The sequence below is a fragment of the Erinaceus europaeus genome, chromosome 17, assembly GCF_950295315.1.
Source record: "Erinaceus europaeus chromosome 17, mEriEur2.1, whole genome shotgun sequence".
In the NCBI taxonomy this organism is placed as follows: domain Eukaryota; kingdom Metazoa; phylum Chordata; class Mammalia; order Eulipotyphla; family Erinaceidae; genus Erinaceus; species Erinaceus europaeus.
The window spans coordinates 49,612,804-49,618,803 of NC_080178.1; positions in this window are offsets into that span (position 1 = coordinate 49,612,804).

Below are 6,000 nucleotides of genomic sequence, written 5' to 3' on the forward strand. Positions count from 1 at the left end.
CCTTGACTTAAAAACCTTCTCTCAGCTAGGAAAACACACACACACACACACACACACACACACACAGACAAACACATATAAAAGCCCATAATTTGAACTCCTGTGAAACGTAGCCTTTGTAGAGAGAAAGATTAGTAGTCCAGAAAAAGAAATACATTTCCAGCATGTGTTTTATTTATTTATTAATTTTTTAAAAAATTTTTCCCCGTAAAGTTGGACTACAATCAGAAAAAAAAAAAAAAAAAAAACAGTTCACAAAGAATACAGCTAATAACCTTGGAGTCGCAGAAGCTATGAAAGCACACAGGAACCAGAAATGACACTTTTTCTGTAAGAGTTGTTTCTGCCTCTCTCTTGCATATAACCCTGTCTGGGAATGTTTGAACCCACCCTCTGGAGGACAGATTGAAGAGATGCCAGTGGGCTTTACAAGAGTGACACTTTCTCTCTGGGTGGGAGCTCATTCCATAGAATCTTGGGCCCCTCCCAACACCCCCAGAACTGAGGTCTTTTCCTGAGTAAGACCCTCAGGTGAGCTGTAGGTGCAGAAGGTTCAAGAAACCTCATTTCAGATGGTAGTGAACATGTCTGACCATCATTTTCATGTTTTTAGTCACTATGGTTCCTTTTTTTATTTGCCTAAATCATCCTATTTTCAAACTATTATCTAGTTAAACTGACAATTCTGTACATAATAGATAGTCCAGAGTATTGCCTTAGTTCAACATGCAGGGCATTGGGCCAGTGGTAGAGCTTAGTGGAAGACTTTGTGGATGCACACCTGTGGCCCTGGTGTTTGATCTCACACACACACACACACACACACACACACACACACATCATAGGGAAGAATAAAAGAACTATGACCTCCGGTCAGTTTTTCTCAGAGTCACATTTGATCAGGTGAGCTTAACATGTAGCTGCTTCATTGGCACATTTAAACATTATTATTTTTTCTTTTTGATAGATAGTGATGGCAACCAGAGCACTGAGGTTTCCTTCAGTGTGGAGGGGGCAGGCCTGAAACCCAAGTCTCACCAATGACTGTTTAAGCCAGCTATTTTACTAGCTCATCAGTTGTTTCCTTGCTCAGCTCAAAGAAAGGAACTGCCCCTCTTTCATCCTAGAATTCATACATCTTTGAAGACCTATCACCAATGCTGCTGTCATCTCTGCAAAAACAAGAGGACTATTCTCAGAGTCTGCTAAAACAAATAGATGCCAATCGTCAACTGGCCAAGAAAGAGCAACAAAGCCAGGAAGTCTTGGAGCAAGTAGAACTGCTACAACTCAAACAAGAGTAAGTTTTGGTGGACTTGCAGGGACACTCTAGTGGGGAGAGGTCGGGCAGCACATCTCAGCCAGCCAACTGGGGTCTCCATGCAGCCCTTCATCACCACCATGCTTAGCGTCAGGACAGCCTTAGTGGCCAGGAACAGTTGTCAATCAGCACCATGTGCTTTGGCTTTGTGATCAGTGGTGTTAGTAGAGGAAGAAGGGGCCAGTCTGAAGCAGGAACTCCTCCCAGTGTAGGTTTATCATCAGTCTGTTGGGGGCCCAGGACCCAGGGTCAGGAATGTGTGGTCCCAAACTGGAAGCAGAGGCCAGACCATCACGGATAGCCTTCCCTGTACTGATACCAGTCATTCTCCTGCAGCTCAGCCTGGGATGAACATATCTCTCATTTCCATTTCCCGAGGAAAGAGAGTGTTTAATTGCTCTTGGCCTGACACTGAGCATTTGTGTCAGGGAGCAGGTTAGGAGAGCAATGAAAGAAATTTCTGTGGGAAAGACTCCCCCAAATGGAGGTAGTTCCTTCCTCTATGAAGCTAGTCTCTGTCTCTCTTCCTCCCTTGCTCCCTCTTTCCCTCCCTCCCTTCATTCCTTCCATATTTACTACTATATTATGTGGAACCTGGTGTCCTGATTCTCCACTATTTCTGGCAGTCCTTTCTTTGATAGAATGTGAGAGCTAGAGGGAAACAGAGAGCAGGAGAGGCACCTGCAAAACTGTTCTAATATTTGTCAATCATCTCCATTGTGGGTGAGGACCTTGAACTCAGGTCTTTGCAAATGGCAGAATGTGTACTCTTCTAGATGAGACACCACCAGGCCCCAAGTCCTGTCATCATCAAGTGCAATGGAAGCTGCCCACTATCACCAGTACTATTCAGCATAGTGTTGGAATTTCTTGTCATGGCAATCAGGCACGAACAAGGAATTAAAGGCATGCATATTGGAAGAGAAGCAGTCAAACTCTCCCTATTTGCAGAAGACATGAGAGTATAAATATAAAAACCTAATCAGGGAGCTGGGAAGTAGTTCAGTGGGTTAAGCTCACATGGCAAAAAGCACAAGGACCAGCATACAGATCCCGATTCAAGCCCGTGGCTCCACACTTGCAGGGGAGACTCTTCACAGGTGGTGAAGCAGGTCTGCAGATGTCTATCTTTCTCCCCCCTTTTGTCTTCCTCTCCTCTCCTCTCATCTCTCCATTTCTATCTGTCCTATCCTACAACAACATCATCAATAACAACAACTATAATAACTACAACAATAAAACAAGGACAACAGAGGGGAATAAATAAATATTAAAAAAAGAAACACCTAAGGAATCCAACAAGAAGCTTTCAGAAGTCATCAGGCAATACAGTAAGGTGTCAGGCTACCAAATTAACATTCAAAAGTCAGTAGCATTCCTCTATGCAAACACTAAGTTAGAAGAAGTTGAAATCCAGAAGTCAACTCCTTTTACTATAGCAATAAAAACAAAAAATATCTAGGAATACACTTAACCAAAGAAGTAAAAGACTTGTATACTGAAAATTAGGAGTCACTACTCAAGGATATTGAAAAAGACACAAAGATGTGGAAAGATATCTCATGTTCATGGGTTGGAAGAATTAGCGTCATCAAAATGAATATACTACCCAGAGCCATACACAAATTTAATGCTATCCCCATCAAGATCTCAACTACATTTTTGGGATTGATGTTACCCTGCATGCAGGGCGGGTCTCGAGGTAATATAAGATACATCAATGGGATGGGTGGGGATCTTTTAGGCAAAACAATCATTATGTAAATAGGCCATACTATCAGCAATGCAGGATGGAGCAGGAGGGCTGGCTTCATGCATGACAACTGACTGCTTTAAAAATATTTAATTTCAAAGGCTTAAGAGAAAGAAAATTCATTTAGGAAACAAAATACTACAGAATAGGGTTGAATGGATAGATTGTATTTTGTATTTCTAAACTTACTGTATAGATATGGAAATTGAGAGAAGGGGGAGACAGAGACACACATTGACTCACAAGTGCACCACTGGTTCACTTCTAGGGAAGCTTCCACCTCACAAGTTCGAGATGGGGCTTGCACCTGGGTCTTTGTGTGCTCATTTGCATACACTACTGCACTGATATTTTAAAGTGGGTAAAATATTCTTTAAAAAAGGTTAGAAATAGCACATAATGCTTGATAAGATATTTCTTCCATATCTGATTGCAAAATAAGAAAAGACAAGGATGTCTATTTAGTCTTCCTTAGTCATTATGGAATGCAGTAACTTGTAACTACATGTAGAAGCCCTCAGGGAGCCAGGCACACTTGTTTGAGTATACACATTACAGTGTGCAAAGAGCCAGGTTCAAGTCCCTGGTCCCTGCCTAAAGTGGGAAGCTTCATGAGTGGTGGAGCAGAGCTACAGGTGTGTCTCTAATCCCATCTCAATTTGTACTTGTTCATTACTAAATAAATAAAAAGTAATATATGTGAAATTGAGAGAGACAGAGAGAGAGAGAGAGAAGGTTGGGACATATGTTAGCAATATCAGCCATCCTCTGCTGGCTGTGGCTGGATCTAGAGGCATAATTAGGATTATTGTCCCATAATTCCGGGCTTTTGAGGAGAGGCCTCTCTTGGGCACAGATTCCCTGGCGTGTCCACCCTGTTGTGCACCAGGAGCAGGTGCGTAGAAAAATGTGAATCGAGGCAGCCTGGGTAGGGCCTTATGGAACTCTCAGTGTCCATTGCTAGTGACATGACATAAAATGATCTGGAGACCATGTTTAGGAATGATCTGTTTATTTAACAGGAAAGCAGGATTTTTAAGGGATCGTAGGAGGAAGTAACATGTATATTCCATATATGGTAGGAAGGCAAGGGGTCTGGAGGGGGTCAGGACTTCTCTAGTGAGTGATCTAAGGAACGAGGGAAATGTTAGAGATTGAGAAAAGTTCAAGGTTTGTTTAATGACTATTGAGAAAGGGTTTAATTGGTTGGAGGAAAGAGGAAATGGGGTTATCAATGACCAGAAGACAGAGAGGAGTCCTGAGGGTAGAGAGAAGATGGATCAGGTATGATCAAAGGAACAGAGTGGGTTGGGAGAGGGCCTGAAGTTACTGTTTGACAGAGAGCAGAACAATGATGTATGGGTCATATACGATCAAAGAGAAGAACTTCTAGTAACCCCTGAGTAAGCTAACCATCTGGTTTGGAAACGAGTAAGTGGGCTGTGTGTCAGGGGCTGCAGGATCTTTGTGAAGCAGGGATACTGACAGGGGGGCAGATCCTGTTGGTTGTTTCCCTCCTTGCTCAGTTTCTAGTGGAGAGAGAGAGGCTAGCAGGATGGCCGTGCCATCCAGACACCCATCTTTCAATGGGAGGTCCCACACCAAGTTCAACCGCATCCTCACAATTTCCCTACACCATTGCAATGAGTGCATAAAGTAGGTTTCTGGTTCAGTTGTAGTGCACTTTTACTCCCTCCGTCTCTCCTCTCATCCCTCCTCCCACTCACCCTTGCAATGCATCTCTGTGAAAGAAAACTTATTGTGCTGAATTTAAAGCTAGTAGAATAATATCTGTAAAATTTGCTGGACAGTACCCAGTATCTTGTATATAGCTGTGCTATTGGAAGCTTCTAATCTACTTGGTCTAGGCTTTTGAGAGAGTCCGCATATCAAATACATAGCCTATATATTAAAAAGATTCAGTTTGTCTTTTGAGAAACTTTGAGACATACAATTGATTTCCCCCTCTCATATTAATTAGCTACTGATTTATATGTCTACATTTTGCTAGGAGTGTACATAAACACCATTCCCACACCATAACAAAGGGACTTTTCAAAGTTAACCCAATTAACAAATAATGTGATGATAATATTAACTATTGATTGTCTTTTTGAACCCTAAGACAGCAGGAACCTCATATCTTCACTATAGAGCCCCTACTTCCCCCAGTCCTGGAACCCTTGGATAGGGCCCACTTTCCCGTATGCATCTCCCAATCCAAACCAAATAACATTGCATCTGCCGATCACAACCTAACCAAAGCAACGATTGCTACTTCAACATGCTTCACCTCAGAATGTATCCAGAGACTTCACGTGTGGAATGAGAACCCTTCAGCTTCATCACTCGGGTGAGACCTTTCCTTTAATAGTACACTCTAATTTCATCTCAGGTAGTTCACTTTCTAACAAAGTCCCATAACCTAGATATACACCAGTTTCTGTGAGAGAGAGCTTATGTGCACACGTATCCATAAACTACTGCAAAATATATACCTGAAAGCAGGACTACACTAGAGTTTGCAGTGAGTACCTCCCTAACACTTCCTCTCCACTATTCCAAGCTTGGGATCCATGATTGCTCAACAAATTGTTTGGCTTCATATGTTAACTCTCTTTTCAATCACCAGGTTCCAGATGCCACCAGGATGCTGGTTAGGCTTCCCTGGATTGAAGACCCCACCAATGTGTCCTGGAGCTCAGCTTCCCCAGAGTCACACCCTACTAGGGAAAGAGAGAGGCAGACTGGGGGTATGGACCGACCAGTCAACGCCCATGTTCAGCGGGGAAGCAATTACAGAAGCCAGACCTTCTACCTTCTGCAACCCTCAACGACCCTGGGTCCATGCTCCCAGAGGGATAGAGAATGGGAAAGCTACCATGGGAGGGGGTGGGTTATGGGGATTGGGTGTTGGGAATTGTGT